Here is a 19,877-nt window from a genome sequence, read left to right on the forward strand (position 1 = left end):
GCGGGCCTCCCTCTGCTGGAGGAAAGTTGACGCCACGCGGGGGCCGGCGGGGGGGAACCCCGGTGTCAGGTAGCGAGCGAGAGGCCTTTGGGCCCCGGCTGGGAGCCTCGGGGCCTGCGGCCCGCCCCCCGCGGGGCCCGGGATTGGGCCCGGTCGCCTTCACTCACCCCGGGTCGCCTCCTGGAGCCGGAGGACCCGTCGCCATGGCTTCGTGCTCCGTCCACGCCACGACTCCTGGGCAGGGAGGGCGCGCGGCGGGCTCGGGTGGCTGATCAAGTCCCGGTAAGTGCGACCGCCAGCCGTTCACGGTGGTAACGTGTGTTAACTCTCCCCCCAGACACGTTCTGAGCGGAGGTTTCTGGGGCTCAGCGAGCTGGTGGTTCGGGCAGCTGGAAGGGCCGGTGCGCAGTTCGCAGCCCCGTGATGATGTTTCAGCAGTTTTCACTGGATTTGGGGGGCGGGGGGGAAGCATCTTGGATACGTTATGATGTTTTGGTGGCCTGTCCCGTTTCCACTGCTGAGCTCCCAGCCTGGGTGGGAACCCCAGGGAGGACACTTGAGGAAGAGAGAGCTGCCGAGCCTGGCAGAAGCGTGAGCAAGGCCCCACTAATCCTTTAATTCCTTGGACAAATGTAAGAGTTGCAGATGCTGGTCGTGAATACAGATAAGCCCTGAGGAGTTTGCGTTTTGTGGGGTGGATGGGCTCCTGAATGACTACTGGTAGGTGCAGTCATCATCAGTACCTTCCCTCTGGCCGCCCAGGTTTAACTTGTAAATTTTCGAACATCCAGAGAAGGGGAAAGAATTGTACCCTCGCCTAGATTCACAGTTTACTTTTATTTGCCATCCCGCTATCCATTCATCAATCCATTATGTTTTTCCATATATTTGGAAGTCATTGGATGCTGCCCTGGCCGGCTGTCTCAGTTGGTTGGAGCATCGTCCCATACACCAAAGCAAGCTGAAGTTGCCTGAACACTTCACTGCTCCAACTTCAGTGTGCACATATCATTAAATAGGGTCTAATTCTGTTTATTCTTTAAAGAAAACACACACACACACACCCAGTCAGATTCACATAGTTAATGCACACCTCTCAAGTAATACCGTTTGATGAGTTTTGACAAAAATAGAGCTGTGTAAGCCAAACCTCTGTCAAGATGTGGAACATTGCCAGCTCTCCAGAAAGTTCTCTCTTGCCCCTTCAAACGCTATCCCCTTCTCACCACAGAAGAAGCCATGATTCTGGTTTTTTTGTTTTTAGCAGATTAGTTTTGTCTATTCTAGAACTTGTGTATATAAGTGGAATTACACTGTATGCATTGATTTAAAAGACTTCTTTAACTCAGCATATTTTTGATACTCATGGTGCATTTATTAGCAGATTTGTCCTTTTTGTTGCTCAGTAGTGGCCCACTATATTAATCCTTTCTCTAATTTTTTAAAATAAACTTTATTTTAGAATAATTTTAGATTTATAGAAAAGTTGCAAATTTAGTGCAATAAGCTGGTACTGCATACTTCTCGCCCAGAAACATTACTAACTATACTCCAGACTTTCTTTGGCTTTCACCTGTTCTTAATGTCTTTTCTCTGTTCAGGATCCAATCCAAAGTACCACATTGCATTTAGTTGTCCTGCCTTCCCCAGACTCTCTGATCTGTGACAATTAGTCTTTTTTGTTTGGTTTTCATGTCCAGAGAAATATTGACCAGATATCCAGTAGAGCATCTTCCAATTTGGGTTTATCTGGTCTTTTGTCATGATTAGACTGGGGCTTGGGGTTTTGGGAAGGAATATCACAAAACAACTTTAAAAGTCATTGGTAAAGGCAGTGTGAGGTCAGAGAAATATTGATAATTTGGTGATACTAGGTTTTTGTGGGTAGTGTCTCCCATGTGAGGAAATAAGTTGTTGTTTTGTTTTTTTTTGTCTTACTGGCCTACTGCCGGCTTGCTGTTCACCAAGATGAAGACAGTCTCTTCAAACGATTGTTAAGGAACTTGAATGCAGTGTTGTACATGATCCGGCTGATTTACACACACCATTCTAAATGAGAATAATTTAACTCCTTTTCTCCACAATTTTATCTAACTTTTCATGGTTTATCTTAACTGTACAGATAATTCTATTTATCCTTTATATAAAGGTTCTCTTAATCTACATGCCCTTTTTATTATTTCTGTTGAGATGTGCCTTTCAAATTTTAGGGCCTTCATTTCCTACTCGTATCTTTTAGTTAGATGGAAATGTTTTTAGAGATCATACTGAAGAACATTCTTGAATATCTGAAGTTTAATGGCCTTAGCATTTCACATCACTGCTCTTGGGTTGCATTAAAGTGGCAAGATATGGGGGGGGGGGTGTCTCTGACAGGATAATTATCCTATTTCTTGGAATAACAGAATAAACCATCTCTGTCTCCAGCATGAGTCTTTTAGTTTATTTTTAAAATTATCATGGTGTGGGCAGAATCAGAATCTTTGTTATGGAGTCTAATGTAAGCTTATAATCACTGTTACATGCTAGTATCTTGCCTCATCATCCATTAGTATCATTGAGAGTGTGAGCAGACCCTAGTAGATTGAAAGAACATTTTCTTTACCTCCTACAAAAGTGACCATCCTGGTTGAGATGAGATATGCTTTAGATATGCCTATAGTGCTTCTGAAATCTCTCAGATTCTTGCCCTTATAATTTCTAGTTTTGCCATTTTTCTGATTTCTTTCTTAGCCCTTTTCTAGCAAATGCTGCCAGATTATATTTAAAGTAGCAACCACAGAATTATAGAAGTACGAATAGGTCTGGTCTAGTGGTTTACCTTAGAGATTATATAAGTCTGTCCTATTAAATGATAGCAAGTAATAAGCATTCCTAAAACTTATTTAGCATTTTGTAGTATGGCAAGCACATTCACATTCATATGTTGTTCCTAGTATAGTAGAGTGACTTACGTTTAGACAAGTTAGGTATGAGGAGGTAAACCTTTAGTGCTCATTGCCCAATATATAAGACAGTTCTCAAAAGTTAGTTCACATAATGTATTAGCTAAGTCATAAAGTCTTTTTATCGTTTTGGTATACAGTAGGATTTTATACTTTAAGCAAAGAAGAACTTGGAATCTGGAGAGTAAAAGAAATGTTCTGGGTAGTTCTAGACTACATGTTATAACATACATACTGAGTCTTGCGTACACATCAGGTTGGTGAGAGTACTGGACACATATATTTTAGGCAACTTAGAAATTTCAGTTTTGGAGGACAAATAAAAGCAAAAATGAAATTAGATGAAGGCTGGAAACTGAGTAATACTTGGTAAGATGACCATGACATGAGGTTATGTGAATTTTGTACTATTGCAGCTTGGAAATGCTTACTATGTAAAGAGTACATCCTTCATGCTGTGGTGTAAGCACTTTGAAAACATTTTGTGTAATGTGACATTATTGAAACTCTAGAGGTCCAGAGCACGAAATTCACGCACGGGTGGGGTCCCTAGGCCTGGCCAGTGATCAGGGTCTATCGGGGCTGGGCTGATCAGGGCCTGCTGGCCAGGGGGAGAGAGCACAGGAGGTTGGCTGCATTGAGTGTCTGCCCCCTGGTGGTCAGTGCATGTCATAGCGACTGGTCGACCAGTTGTTCCTGGTCATTCAGTCGCACTGGTCACTTAGGCTTTTAGATAGATAGATAGATTGATTGATTGATTGATTGATTCATTCTATTAAAACTTATTTCTGTAGTTAATATGTCAATTTAACCTAACATTTTTAAACATAGGATTAAATGCTACTGCTTTTATTTCCTTCTTTAGGGCGAACTTTCTGACCAAGTGTACAACTACCCAGAAGGCCTAGGAGAAGTGCTGTATAGAGAGCAGTTCGACTTCAACGCTGAGCCACCTTGGGAACCTAGCTGATGATAGGGGGGTTCCATCTCCTAACTTGTCCATGTAAGTATTTTCACATCCATGCAGGGATCTTGTAAAGTTGAAGTGAAGGAGAGTTCTGTTTGCTCGATCTTTTTCAAACTTGCAATTGTATTTACTTCTTAAAATGCAGTGACTCTTAAAACTCTTTAAAAGTTCTAAAACAGGCTTGACATTAGAGGTATACTGATTCAATTATATGCATTGTTTACTAAAGACTGGATCACAGCATTTATTTTGATTCATGACACGTATTTATTGTAAGCTACATTTTAGGAAATCTTAATAGTCAGGTTTTAATATAAATTGGAGAGAGGTTTTTATTTTTTATTTATTTATTTTTTTAAAATATACTTTATTGATTTTTTACAGAGAGGAAGGGAGAGGGGGATAGAAAGCTAGAAACATCGACGAGAGAGAAACATCAATCAGCTGCCTCTTGCACACCTCCCACTGGGGATGTACCCGCAACCAAGGTACATGCCCTTGACCGGAATCGAACCTGGGACCCTTCAGTTTGCAGGCCGACGCTCTATCCACTGAGCCAAACCGGTCAGGGCAGGAGAGAGGTTTTTAAAGTTAAGATGTGGGTAGTAGTTTATCACATCATTCAAACAGAGGAAATGCTCTCCATTCCACTCACTGCACCTATATCCTAGAGCATGGGATATAGTTATGAGCATCTTGCCAGACAAAGTGATGTTTAGAGTTTATATTCTTTTTCATAAAATAACTTTATATAACACTCAGCTGCTGGGGAAAAACGGGTTGTTTTTAGAGGACTTACTGGGAGATCATATATGTACACCTGAGCAGATTTTTCAGGGGGTAGTTTTGTTTTGACTATACTTGATTTTTTATGAATGAATTTGACTTTTGAATTAAATCTCTGTGAAAAATGTAATTCCACAGTAAACTTGTTTGAATTTACTTGTAAATTTGTGTTGCTAGGTTCATGTGTTTAAATTTTAAATCTACTATTTATAGATTTCTTGCTTTTGAGATTTGGATGTTTTTAAGTTGGCCAGAGACTTGGCAAGAACACTTGAAATTTTTAGGAACGCTTAGGGCAGGGGTGGGCAACCTTTTTGTGAGTGCGTGCCAAAGCCAGCAAAATCTCTGACTCAAAATTCTGCGTGCCAACCCTAATTTTTTGAGAACATGTTATGCCTACTTGATATTGCTTAAGGTGTACATATGTAAAGAACCTTGAGAAAATAACAAAATTCATTTGAGCAACAAAAACAGTATATAATGATGAAAAATACATTTATTTTTTAATGTATACATGTACAGTGATAGTCCGACAGAAAACTTTATGACTCCGTTTGATATTATCAGTGGGACTTTTGCTGCTGCATCACTGATGACAGAGATTTTACATCAGGTTTATATTTTGTGACCTTCAGAGATATGCACGAGCTACTACTTTCATCTATCAGGCTACTCCTATTACGAGACTTAACAGAATTCATCACTGAGAACAAAGATTCACAAGCGTATGTGGATGAAACCAAAACACTGGTCAGATCTAGGAAGGCAGGGAGAGTTAAGGCAGAGGCATAGAAATTGCCTCTTCCCCTCTCTCGTCAATCCGTGTCTATGGTCTTTAAGATAACTTGTTATGTAAAATTATTTATTTAAGATGCACCTACACTGAATTTATCTGAAAAATAAAAAAGTCGATATTAAGAAAAAAATTGTAAATGGAAGATTATAAGAGAGGGTTTCGAGTGCCAGCAAAAGTTACTGGCGTGCCATATTTGGCACGCGTGCTAGGGGTTGCCCACCCCTGGCTTAGGGTATCAGTTTTGTGTTTGTTTAGTATCTCTTGTTAAACAGATTATATCAAAAGTATTTGCTCTATCAAATTAGGGAGAGTATCTTAAAGCAAACCTTTTCAACACATGTGATATTAACCTCAAATTACAACTTAAGGCGGGTTTTTTAAAGATTAAAGAGAGGGGGGAACACAATTTAATGACTTAGAACCCTGACTGGAGGGTTTCTCCTAGCTTTGTGAATTTGAGCAAAGTACTTACTTTACAGCTGTGATTTTTATATAATATTTCCTTTATTTTATATAAAGTTTCTTTAGTCCTGAAATGATAAAATGATTTCTCTTTGAGTGTGTGGTCTTTGGAATAGCATCTATTAGCATCACTTATAACAGAAATTTGGAATTTTGGCCCCACCCAAACCTTCATTAGAATCTGCATTTTAACCAAATGGTATGTGTGCATATTAAAGAGAAGCATTGTTGCCACCATCTCAGTTACCAAGTCAGTTATCTCTTAATTTTTGTTAACCATCTGTTCTATCTCCAACATATCTGATGTTTTTCCCCAAGTTGGCTTGGATATTTAAAACTTTCCTGAGGTGGCATTAGTTGACATCATAGTCATAAATAGATTCTAAGGTGGAAATTTAAGAACAAATGCCATGTTTTAAGAAAGATCCTATTAAAGTTAGATTTCTTTAAGGTTCAAGTCTCTTGCTATAATGGAAACTTAACAGTGATTATATTTAATATTTCTAGTGATGTTTCTCCACCTTGAGAAGCTGATATCAATGAGCTGATAAGATCACTATCAAATCAGAGAAAAGTACTCTCTATTTAGAAAATTAATAACTTGTAGAACTTGGAAAGTCCATAGTTTCCCCCTCTTCTAAGGGGTGTGTAGATGGATGGGCACAGATAGAATAAAGGTATTAATCTGCAGTGTCTCTTATTTATTATGCCCAGGTGTACAATGTACGTTATGTTAAATGAAACGTCTGTAAAGTGATGGTCCACAATACCTTATTCATATAATTTTGAAATCCAAAAGTTGAGGAAAAAAATATTTTATAGCTTCCTTGTTATAACCTAAGCCAGTGGTCGACAAACTCATTAGTCAACAGAGCCAAATATCAACAGTACAACGATTGAAATTTCTTTTGAGAGCCAAATTTTTTAAACTTAAACTATATAGGTAGGTACATTGTTATTAACTTAATTAGGAACTTAATTAGGGTACTCCTAAGACTTAGGAAGAGCCACACTCAAGGGGCCAAAGAGCCACATGTGGCTCGAGAGCCGCAGTTTGCCGACTACGGACCTAAACTGATTTGGGAACAAAAACTTGACCTGAATCTGAGCTGATTTGAGGCCATTTTTATCTTATTACCACACAATGCTAATATTCCTAAGTTTTGCTGCAGAAATGATTATAGGGTGTTGACTAAATAGCCTGTAGAGTATTATATGATATATGAAGTATATGTAGTATACTACCATTCTAAAATCTTAAAAATTTTAAATTCAGAAAGATACCTGGCTGCAAAGGTCTCTCATATATATATATACTAGAGGCCCTCGCAGTCCCAGCTTCGTCAGGAAGGACATCTGGTCTAATTAGCATATTATGCTTTTATTATTATAGATTTTTTATTGATTCGTGAGAGGGAGAGAGAGAGAGAAACATCAATGATGGGAGAGAATCATTGATCGGCTGCCTCCTACACACCCCACATTGGGGATAGAGCCTACAATCCAGGCATGTGCCCTGACCGGGGGTTGAACCGTGACCTCCTAGTTCATAGGTTGAAGCTCAACCATTGAGCCATGCTGGCTAGGCTCCAAAGGTTTCTTGGCTAAAATTAATAAAAATGGCAAGAGAAAATTTTATGTTCCAAAGATATCCTCAGATAACTTTTAGCAGTTGACATATGAAATTCTGAAGTTAATTTTTTGTGGAGCAACAATACTGTTTGGAAAACTGGAAGTCATTAAAGGCACTTAACACACTGGCCTTTATGGAAAATACTTGGCATGTAACATTGCAGACTGTGTAACTAAACTATAAACTAACTCTATTTGAACCGTGTAATACTCCAATAACTCCCAATAGGATTTCTATGCAGGTGGTCTAAGAGCTAGGAGTTGGCTTCAGAGTTAGGTTTTTAAATCAGATAACCATCTGAATTTTGAGGTAAATACCTGGAAATTTTGGAAGTTGCTTACATAATGAAGTTTTTTTCTTTCAAGACTTTTCTTTAGAGTATGTGTATATTATAACATGTGACCACGAGCCCAGGTGAACGTTGACCTATGAACCAGGGGGTCATGGTTTGATTACTGGTCAGGGTACGTGCCTGGGTTGCAGGCTTGATACCCAGTGTGGGACGTGCAGGAGGCAGCAAATCAATGATTCTCTTTCTCTTTCCCTTCAACTCTGAAATAAATAAATAAAAAGAAAAAAAATATGACCACTATAAAATATCTTGACAAGTATTATTTTTAATTGTTTAAAGCTTTACATATGTCTCCTTTTCCCCCGATTGACAAGTATTTTAATGCCAATAATATCTCAGATGAATGAAGGGGTGCTAATTGTACAAAAGTTTTTTCATGTCTTTAAAAGAAAATTCTTTAGGGGTTTAGGATGCAGTTTTTTCCCGTGGGCTAGATTTTCAAGTTTTATAGCTCTGATTATAATTAATAAATTAGCCCAGTGGAAAAAATTTTGAAGATTGCATTCCAGAAAACTAAATTTTCTTCTAACCAACTGTTTCTATTGATGAAATCAGATTGAATTAATCATTAGCATATACCTTATGTGTTGTGTCTAAGTATGGAAAAAGGATGCAATTAATTGATTTGTTCAAATGGACTCTTAAAATTTGCTTAAAGTTTTCTTTACCTGATTATCATCAGTTAACTTTGTTATGTGTTTGTTCATGTAGAAATTTCATACGAACATCAGGGTTTTAAATATCCATACTCTGTCTCATTTACATGTGCCTTAATAGGACTGCCCAACCTAAATTGATACTATTTTAACTAGGGGAATACAATGTTCTTTACGAGTTTACTAGTACTATTAGAGGCCTGGTGAACGAAATTCCCATCAGGTTCCCCGCCTCCCCCTTCCCTAGCTCCCTCAGGGCCCTGCCCTGCCTCCGCTGCTGATCACCAGCCATGTTCCCTGCCACTCCGTCATAGCGAGCAATTGAACTCCCATTCTCCTGGTCGAACTCCCAAGGGGACACTTTGCATATTAGCTATATATATATATATATATATAAATTTTCTCTTTTTTTCCTCATGTTTCACTGTTAATTGTCAGTAGAAAAGGCAAAATATTTACTCATTATGGAGATAATAAATTTTAGTTTTGGTAATTTAAAGATTCTGTGATGCAAGCAAATTCAACAGTACATTCATTAATGGTTGTTGGTGCTCTTTGACCATAAAGCTGAACAAAACTCATCATTGAAATTAGGGACCAGTTTTTCTAACGTAAGTGTATCCTCTTGGCATGCATAAAGTAAGTAGTATTTGATGGTGCTTCCTTGCATGTGTAAAAGTAGCGGAAATATATTCTATACAAGCACAGTGTGAATAATAGCATGTTAACAAGAGTCAGTTGAGCCTAGAGACTTAACAATGACTATCAATATGTGTGTTCATTACACTCTCTATGCCTGGTCTATTTCAATTTTTGAGTTTGAAGTTTCCTCCCCTCTTCCAAAAAAAATTTTTTTTAAAACACTTAATTCCAATTAGGAGTAAAGGTGGTATTGGGTAAACTATAAAATTTAGGTAAGGGTCGGCTGCCATTCAGGGTTGGCCATGGTTAAAATAAGTCTAAGGCGGCTGTTACACATGAAGTGCTCTCAATACTGGAAAGGCGTAGGAAACATATTTTTGTTCTTCACTGCCATTTCAGGGTCATCATGCACACTTGAGCAATTTGTCACAAGCTAACTGTAGCAAAGATTTGGCCATTCCTCCCTCCCCCCCCCCCACCCCCCTTTAGTCCAGTGTTAGCCATTCTTTTCTTTAATCCAGTGAATATTGTGAAGAACATTATGGCATAAGTAGAAAATATTTGAATATTTGCACAGCATACAGTTGCAAGGATTAGGTTGATGTTCAGCCTGCCCAGACCATACCTAGCCTTCAGGAGGTCTGTAACTAACAGTAGGAGCCAAGATAAACGCTTTTGGAATATTCTGCTCTAAACTTTTTGCCTTTTTATTTTATGTATGCACACATTTCAATCTCTCTTTAGGATTTAACTTGCTATGGAGTTTTGTTCCCTTTTTTTGTCTTACAATCTGGCCTTTTCTAAACTTATGAGTTGGTCTTTGCTACCTTGAGCAAAGTTATTGGGGGTGGGTAATCTGTAATGTGTGTGGACTTGGTCCTTAGTTTAAAATTTTCTTATGAAAACAGAATCTTCTAGGACTGCTCTGTTTAGTACAGTAGCAAGTAGGCAGGTGACTATTTAAATTTAAAATAAACTTTAAATAAAATTTGAAATTCAGTTCCTCAGTTGCATGAGTCACATTTTGAGTGTTTGGGAGCTATATGTGGCTAATGGCTGTTATTTTGAATAGGGATAAAGAAAATTTCAATCGCAGAAAATTATATTGGACAGCATCACTCTAGGACAGTGGTTTTCAACTTTCCTAATGCCACGACCCTTTTACCCCTAGAGTGCCAGGCAGCGCTATCGCGCTCTTCCTGCAGTGTCACTATTAGATGCTAGTAGTTCACTCTTTATGTGGGAAAAAAAATTTAAAAACCTTAACTCAAAATGCCTTGGCAATTTTAGCATAGTTCCTAGGATATTGGTTGGCACTCAAAGGGTTAATACAGTTCCTCATGTTGTGGTGACCCCCAACCATAAAATTATTTTCGCTGCTACTTCATAACTGTAATTTTGCTACTGTTATGAATCGTAATGTAAATATCTGATATGCAGGATGTATTTTCATTGTTCGCGACCCACAGGTTGAGAACCGCTGCTCTAGGATAATTGTTATTGTGAGTAGTATTAGCCATGATAATCGTAAAACATCTATTAATAATCATAAGAATTTGCCGAAACCGGTTTGGCTCAATGGATAGAGCGTCGGCCTGCGGACTGAAAGGTCCCAGGTTCGATTCCGGTCAAGGGCATGTACCTGGGTTGCAGGCACATCCTCAGTAGGAGGTGTGCAGGAGGCAGCTGATGGATGTTTCTCTCTCATCGATGTTTCTAACTCTCTATCTCTCTCCCTTCCTCTCTGTAAGAAATCAATAAAATATATTTTTTAAAAAAAAAAAAATAATAATCATAAGAATTATGTATTCTTTGTTTTTTTTCTCCTTAGATTTGTGTAATAAAACAACTGTTTCTTTAAAATAATACTATAAGGACTTTTCAGGTGTTTTTTTTTCCTTTTCCTTTTAAAAAAATCTTTGTTGTTAAAAGTATTACGTATCGTTTTCCCCCCATTGACCTCTTCTAGCCCACCCCTGCTCCCCGCCCCAGGCCTTCACCAGGACTTTTCCGTTTTATATTCTAGTTGAATTCTTTAGTTGTCTACATGTTCTTAAGACACAATTTCCTACTACGGCTTTATGTGCTCATGCAGACTGAAACTAATATTAGGTTTATGTTAACTGTATGACTTTTGATTATCTATTTCTTTTTACTGCAAGGGTCCTCTGATGTCCAGTTTATAAAGAGCTCCTAAATAAATATGGTATCTTCTTAGCTCATCATGTTTGGCATGACGGAAAGTAGAATGGGATATCCTAGTATGTTCAACATGGACACTATAACAAAACTCCCCAAATAATTAAGCAATCCTTAACATAGGAGATATTTGCTATCCTGAAATTCATGAAGAGCTCTTACAGGTAAATAGGAAAAAGAAGAAAAAAAAATGTAAAATAAGCAAAAAACTTGAAGACTATTTTTCACTAACAACTTAACAATTCTGCTCTCATGTATGTGGCTTTAGACTCTGGTGCCTAAACCAATACTACTTAAACTGCCAATCAGCAAAATAGACTCTTGCACCAGCATGTAAAATAGCACAGTGCTTGGTTCTTAACTTGTCGGTTAGCTAGTTTGCAGACCACAGTTTGACTAGCACTTTTTGGGAAGGCCATAAAGATTGGAAAGCAGTGTACACCAGTTTTTATGTAATTACTCTTGAGGGTTACATAAATAATAGCAAGAAGTTATATTATAAATAATGGACATTTATAAATGTAGCAAAAAATGGGAAGTAATCTATAGGTCAGTTCAGATAAATAAACGTGGTATATCTACACAGTAGGATACTACACAACAGTGAAAATTAATGGACTCCAGTCACATCAGTCCGAATGGATGAACTAAAATTATAAAGTAGAGCAGAAGAGGTCAGTCATAATAAACAGTAGTGATTCCATTTATAGTTTAAAACAGTAAAGCTACTGTTTTATGGGCATATAGAAGAATAAAACTATTAAATAACAAGAGAATGATGATTAGAAAAGTCTGACATGCCCTAGCCAGTTTGGCTCAGTGGATAGAGTGTCAGACTGTGGACCAGGGGGTCCTGGGTTTAATTCCAGTCAAAGGCATGTACCTCAGTTACAGGCTCTTCCCCAGCCCGGGCTCTGGTTAGGCGCATGCAGGAGGCAACCAATCAATGCGTCTCTCACATTGATGTTTCTCTCTGTCTCTCCCTCTCCCTTCCACTCTCTAAAAAAATCAATGGAGAAATATCCTCGAGTGAGGATTAACAAAAGAAAAATCTGACACGCATATTCTTAAGTTTTCCTCTTGGAGAGGTGACAGATCTGCTGCTATAAGGTATTCAAAGTAGTAATTAAAAGTACATCTGTTTATAGGGTTATTTCCTACGCTGCACCAGGAGAGCCTGAAGTTAATATGTTTATGTATTTCCTGTTCGTGTTATATTATAGTAGTTATCTTTAATGTTACCACCTCTTAATTATCAAAACTGATATTCCCTCCAGAAACAGATTTAGTTTTCATGTCAAACACTTTTTTAAAAAAAGGGAGCCTAATCTTGTCAGTTGTATATGCAGAAGCATATTGCTATGAAAATCCCATGTTTCATCTTCTCATTAAAGATATATTTTAGAATTTATTGTGAGGCATTTCATTGGACAGCTTTGCACAGGTACTTCATCATATATAGCCTGTTGGGTTCATTCTTTTAGGGGTTCCCTCACCCCCCCTTAAATATATTCTATGCATTCTTGTTCTTTTCTGTCTTAAAATTCAAGCAGTCAGCTTTATATTCTTCCTCTAGGATTTCTCACTTGTTTTCCAACCTCATCACCTGAAAAATAACTTTAAGGATGCTTACTGCCATTTCTGGCTTTCCTCTTACGTCAGTTGAAGCAAACCCTGTCCTGATTCTTCTGAGTACTCAATGTAGGCTATTGTTATTACCTCTAAGACTACCAGTTCCAGAGTGTAGCTTCCTGGAACTACTTTTTTTTAGCAGGTTTACCTGCTCCAGGCTTCACATCTGTAGTGCCCAAGCCATCTTTTAGAAGTCTCTTCTAATACTCTTTTGCCCAGTTACTTCTAAAGGTATTCTGTAGGGTAAGTAACTTTTCTTTTGGAGGTAGAATGCAGAGGTGACTGACAGCATTGTGTCTATTTTTAAAGCTGTGAGCTGAGTGCTAAGTTATCAAATGCCAATTTAATAAAAAAAAAAAAAATACAGTTAGAAGTGTCCTCAGGCTTCTTCAGAGTAATAGTAGTAGTATAAATTTCCAAATAGGTCAGGTTCTCATTTGTAATGAGTAAGAGTCCTTTTAGAAAAGTGGTTGATGTATTAAGGTTGGATTTCCTGAGTAGATGTCTCTGAAACAGTACTCTTCAACCGTTCAGCTCTCCCTGTTCTACTTCCAGGGAGGTCTTCACTTCAGAAATCCAAGACTCATATTCATCCAGCCTGGTGTCAAGTGGGCTGTTGCTGCCAGAATTATCTTGTGATTATTTGAGAGATGTATCAGTTTCTTCTGAAGTATAATCAACTGTAGAAGCCTTTGTAGCAGGTGTGTAACAAGGCAAGTGCCCAGTGCTGCAGCCATTACTCTTGGAGCTACCTTTTTGATGAACATGAGGACTCAACTGCCTCATGAAAGGCTCCAGGGAGAGCAGTGTGCAGTTCTTTGGAGATTTTTCTTTGGCAGCTCTTCATAAAAAATGTATTATCAAAAAACACCAATGTGAAGGTGTATAGGAATGTTAAACAGTTCTTTCTTCCCAGCTATCCAAGAGGAAATTACTTCTTATAAAAGTAGTATTGTGATTACACCACTTGTATTAGTGTAAAATAAGATGAGCTTTCTTTCACCATATATTGTATAAATAAGGTTTTTAGTTGTGAAAATAGCTTAAAGACTCTTGTGAGAAGAAAACACTTCCTAGTATCTATTTTTTTAAAAAAATATATTTTATTGATTTTTTACAGAGAGGAAGGGAGAGGGATAGAGAGTTAGAAACATCAATGAGAGAGAAACATCGATCAGCTGCCTCCTGCATGCCCCTCACTGGGGATGTGCCCACAACCAAGGTACATGCCCTTGACCGGAATCAAACCTGGGACCTTTCAGTCCGCAGGCCGACGCTCTATCCACTGAGCCAAACCAGTTAGGGCCCTAGTATCTATTGATAAAAGTAAATTTGCTCTTAAGTTATAAAGCATTTTGGAGAGAATGTAAGATTTACATGGGGTAGATTTTCTCAGGTTTAATGTAAATAATTCAGTATCCAGCAGCACCAGACTATAGTATGTAATGGTCTATATTGTATTGGAGCCAGTAAACCAGTCCTGTTTCTGACTTACAAGCCATAAAAAGTGGTACAGTGTCAGGAATTTTACTCAGGATTAGAGCACTGGGAAGTTTGGCAGAAATTCCCTATGGTGTTTAAAATTGAGGTGGATTAACTTGGCAGATCTGGCATACAGCATAACCTCTGCTTACCCCCCAAGACACGCACACTTATTTTCATTTTGGCCGCCTAGAACATGCTCGTGTCTCAGATTCTGGGTTAATGTGTCATCACCAAGTAACTTTACATGTCACTTGAAAACATTTTAGCAAAATATTTTCTTTCTTTAGTGCTTGAATTAAGGTGGAGATGTTCTTTTCTGAGCCAGTAGAGGTATGATTAAGAACTGCTTTTTAGGAATCCTTCAGTGAGGTTGGGGGTAGGAAAGACTCAAGATCAGCCCGCCTTTATCCAACTCTACTTAAGCCTCTTCCGTTGTGGAAATAGGTGGCTTCCAAAGGGACACTTTGAACAAAACGCATTGGTGGCTCAAAATGTATTGCAAACTTCCCTCCTGAAGGTTTTTGTGTTTTGCAGATTCTTTTGAGGAATTAGTTTTCCCTGGGCAAAGCTTTTAGTGCTTAACAGTAACTGGTGTTTAACAGTAACTGACAGCTGAGGTTTACATTTACATGTGGGTCGCTTGTGAATCAAGGTTTTGGGCTCCTTTTAAGAATGTGAAAGATGAATCATGTTTTCCAACACACTTCAAGGGAGTGTATTGCTGTCACCACCATTGCTAAGTTTAAGAGTTGTAAACAGTTGTCCCATCTGTTTCTGAGCACCTACTCTGGGTTAGGAATTAGGAGAATATCAAAACCTTCAGGGAGCATTTAAGAAGATGGTGGAGACAGAACTCACTTAGCCACATTTACCATCTGTTATGTATAGGCTTTATTAGTATTGGTTTTAATAAACAATTTTATTGCAATGCTTGGTATAACTAAGTAAATTAAATAATATTAATGTCCTATATTTCTTTTAGTGTTTTAAGTGTGTTTAGTCCGTTGGTCCTTTTGTCAAGTATTGCCAATATAATAAATGAGTTTTATTTTCCTATCAATGTCCTTTTGTGAGTCAACTAGAGGTTGGTAAGCTACTTCTATGATTACTTCTGAATTGAGAGTTCCATTTTCAATGATGGTATTAGTCACTCTATAAGCATTGTAACTTTACTTTAGAGCAGGGAATATTTTCTAATATTTTTATTCATGTTGGTAGTACCATTATTTGCCAACTGTTTCAGTTTGGTGCCCTCAGTTGATGTTTAAAATTATTTCACTTCTACAAAAATCAGATTAGACAGAAAGCAGATCTGTTTTGAGGTGGAATTGGGGAATGATTGCAAAAGGGACATGAGGGAACTTTATAGTAGTGGTGATTACTGGGGTGTACACATTTGTCAAAATTGGGTACACATTGCATGCAAACTGTTGATAAGGAAAAAATAATTTTGGGTTTTACTTGAGAGAATTAGACAAAAAAGAAGGAACAGCCAGCAAGGTTAAAATGTAGAAAACATTTATATGAAGAAAGGTTAAAAGGCTAGGAATGAGTAGGCAGGATAAGATGTTTTTATACCATATTTGCATAAATTTATTAACAACTGTGAGAATTTAATCTGAGAAATGGTTAATTTATTATGGGAATATGCTAAAGCTCTAATAAAGAAACTGTTGCCCTAGCCAGTTTGGCTCAGTAGATAGAGTGTCGGCCTGCGGACTGAAGGGTCCCAGGTTCGATTCTGGCCAAGGGCACATGCCCGGGTTGTGGGCTCAATACCCAGTGGGGGTTGTGCAGGAGGCAGCCGATCAATGATTCTCTCTCATCATTGATGTTTCTATCTCTCTCTACCTCTTCCTTCCTCTCTGAAATCAATAAAGAAATATTAAGAAGGGAGGGAGGGAGGGAAACTGTTGTGTTGGTTTTCCAGGAAAAGGAATCCTGTGTGCTGAAGAGACATACTTTAAACATGACTTGATCAGCATCTCTAGAATTAGCCTAATTAGTTATTCTGTGCCCCAGTGTCTTCAAAGGTAAAATGAGGTTAATAACATCATGGCTTTAAGGGTTAAGAAAATTGATACTAGATAGATGATATACTTAGAACAGCGCCTGGCATACTGCCGTAAAAATGTTTGCTGTTACATTTAAGCTAGTTTAGCAGGCAGTGAGAGTTGGATGTATAGATTATGTAGATCAAAAATAGTTTGGGGGGGGCGGGGGACATCCTTATCTCTATGACCATACTACTCTAGGAAAAGCCCTGAAGAATATGGGCATTCAGCAGAAAAGACTGCATGGAATGGGCCTGATCTTTTCTAAGTACTGAGGATCCTGACATTAGAGGAAAATTACCTTTTCCCTAAGCACTATTGCTATAAGAAACTAAGATTCATCTTGTCCTGACTCTAAAAGCTAGACTTCTTTAAAAAATTAAAAAGCCTGTGGTGGTCTATAATTGATAACCCAAGATTCCCAAGTAAATATTACATATAAATAGTAGAATAGCCCTAAGTCAGTTTGGCTCAGTGGATAGAGCATCTGCCTATGAATTGAAGGATCACTTGTTTGATTCTGGTCAAGGGCATGTACCTGGTCGTGGATCATGCTGGAGGCAACCATTCCATGTGTCTCTCACACTGATAGTTCTCTCTGTGTCTTTCCCCCTCCCTTCTACTCTCTGTGAAAATCAATGGAAAAAATATCCTCGAGTGAGGATTAACAAAAATAAATAAAAATAGTAGAATATACTGAGGAGTCTCATGAGCAGAAACATTAGGCTAAAGACCTTGGTTAAATTATTTTTCATTGTTACTAGAATAAATAAAAGCCTTTTTGCCAGAAAGATTTGTGGTATAATTTAACAAGAAGTTTCTACCGTACTCTTCTTAAACTTAAACCTTTCTTCCCATTGAACTTTTTGAATGAGTGGCCTTTATATTTTCTGTTTCTCTTACTGCATAGTTGACTATCTCCCTAAAATGATGTTCTAGCTAGAGTTACATTGCTAAAAATAAACATGTATCCTCAATCCTACAATGTCTTACTTTCTGGGCACAGATTTATACCAGTCCTTGTATAACAAACTTCAGAGAATGTTCAGGCCACAGTTTGACTTTACTGCATAAGTATGAGGTCTCATGTGAATATGCCCTATTAACTCCCTTGGTAAAATAAAAATATTCTCACCTTTACAGTTTCTACTATTTCAGAAAGATTTGATGACCTAAACCAGCAGTCGCCAACCTTCTGGACCTCACGGACCACCAGTTGGCGACTCCTAACTTAAACTGAATGTAATTGACTTCTTGGTGGTTTGTGCTTTAAATTTTAAAACAAAGCATTGTTTGTATTTCATGAAATTTGACTAGTATTATGGCTTATTGGTGAGTTTGTTTTGGTTGCAACCAGAAAGCTGACACTTTGGGGAACCATTGGAGTATGCTTCTATGATAAGGGCCATCACCATGGTGAAGACCTAGGATAGAACAGGGTTGGGGGAGGAAAATGGGTTAAAGACTCAAGAAAGGCTGTGCAAATTTTTAAAGTAGGTTGCCAAGAGCTGTTCTGTGCCCATTGTTAACGCGACAACCAGAAATCTGTACAAGACAATGAGTAGTAACATGCATGAAGGACTTCATTTGTGGACTTCATGTTAAAAAACAACAACACACAAATCTGAGGAGAACCAAGATGGCGGCATAAGGTATAGACCCGTGCGTGCTGCCTCCCACAACAACATTTGAAACTACCAACTATAAGACAAAACAGCTATCATCCAGAACCATGGGAAAGCTGGCCCAGTGGAAGTTCTACAACTGGAAGGAAAGAAAGAAGTGCATTGAGACTGAGTAGGAGGTGCAGAGGCGCGTGCCAGGCGGGCTGCAACTGGATGCGCAGTTTTTTTCCAATTGGGAGGGGATACAAGCTCTCGAATCCACTGAGCTTGTTTGGGGCGGGATTCTGAGGTCCCAGACCCCTATGGGGAGAGGCTGGACTGACTTGCAGCGGGTCGGAGAGCGAGGGTGGCTTTCTCGTGGAGCTGCTCACAGAGATCATTGTTGCTGTGGGGGCGCGGCACACGGAGACGCGGAGTCATGGAAACGCTGACAACACGCTGACGACAACCGTTGCAGTTTGCTCCGCCCTGGTGATTCTCTGAGACCCCGCCCTTCTCAATTTACACCCCCACCCAAGCTGTGCCAGTGGCACAAAAGGAACCACCTGTGAGGCTGCGATGGCCCCTGCGAGGCTGTGACGGCCCCTGGGAAGCCGGCGGAACCGCGCGAGCCCCCAGATGGCTTCGTCGACAGCCCGCAAACCAGCTCGCAGCCCCACGCACAACTATCACCCGAGGGGCGAGAGCAGCTGTAGTGTTGCTTTCTCCTCAGTTTTGGTAGCGAAATCCTCATTTTAAACATGAGGATACATTATTTTAAAAAGCCGTTATGTGGCTCCGCACCCTTTCTGAGTAGAGCGTGAACAAGTCGTGAGAGACCTTTCCGAGCACAGGGACACGTTTCGGATGGAAATAGCTACATTTTCCATGTGTATGACCTTTGACCCAGTGACAGAAAGCATACACCTATGGATGAGGACAGTGGGGGGGTAAGGGCAGAGGGTGGGGTGGGAACTGGGTGGAGGGGAGCTATGGGGGGAAAAGGGGGGAACAACTGTAATAATCTGAAGAATAAAGATTTATTTAAAAAAACAACAGCAAAAAAACCCACAAATCCTTGCCTAAAGTAACCTAAGGACTAGTGAATTCAGCTTAAAAGATAAATGTTTATGTCAGTATATGCTGCCCCAAGGAGAATGGAGGTCTGGGGTAGTGGAAAGAGCTCTTTGGAGAGGGAATGGGATTTAGTCTGATGCCTTTTTTTTTTTTTTAAGGTATATATTTTTATTGATTTCAGAGAGGAAGAAAGGGGGAGAGAGAGATAGAAACATCAATGATGAGAGAGAATCATTCATCGGCTGCCTCCCACATGCCCCCACATTGGGGATCGAGCCCACAACCCATGCATGTGTGCTGACTGGGAATCGAACCATGACCTCCTGGTTCATATATGGGTTGATGCTCAACTATTGAGCCACACCAGCTGGGCGATAAATATATTTTAAATCTTTAGCTGAGGATATCTTAATGATTTTAGAAAGTGGGGATGAGGGCAGAAACATTGATGTGAGAGAGAACCCTTCCATGTGTGCCCTGACTGGGATCCAACCTGCAATCTAGGTATGTGCCCTGACCAGAAATCAATTTATATTGAATGCTTACACTCTACTGCCCCTAGTGTCAACTTCTATAGAATCATATTC

At 39.1% G+C, this 19,877-nt stretch overlaps 1 protein-coding gene across 3 annotated transcripts in view; it reads left to right on the forward strand.

Annotated features, from left to right (window-relative positions):
• Nucleotides 1-162: 162 nt before the first annotated feature.
• Nucleotides 163-19,877, forward strand: part of AZIN1 (antizyme inhibitor 1) — a 35,317-nt gene continuing 15,602 nt past the window's right edge. For 2 of the 3 annotated variants that reach the window (NM_001291740.1, NM_001301796.1), the window contains exons 1-2: nucleotides 163-282; nucleotides 3,811-3,948. The gene's annotated coding sequence lies outside the window, so the exon portion shown is untranslated. Of the gene's footprint in view, nucleotides 283-3,810; nucleotides 3,949-13,625; nucleotides 13,772-19,877 lie in introns of those variants that run through there. The other variant, XM_023757778.1, reaches the window with a different exon arrangement.

Source organism: Myotis lucifugus, unplaced genomic scaffold (genome assembly GCF_000147115.1).
Source record: "Myotis lucifugus unplaced genomic scaffold, Myoluc2.0 scaffold_114, whole genome shotgun sequence".
In the NCBI taxonomy this organism is placed as follows: domain Eukaryota; kingdom Metazoa; phylum Chordata; class Mammalia; order Chiroptera; family Vespertilionidae; genus Myotis; species Myotis lucifugus.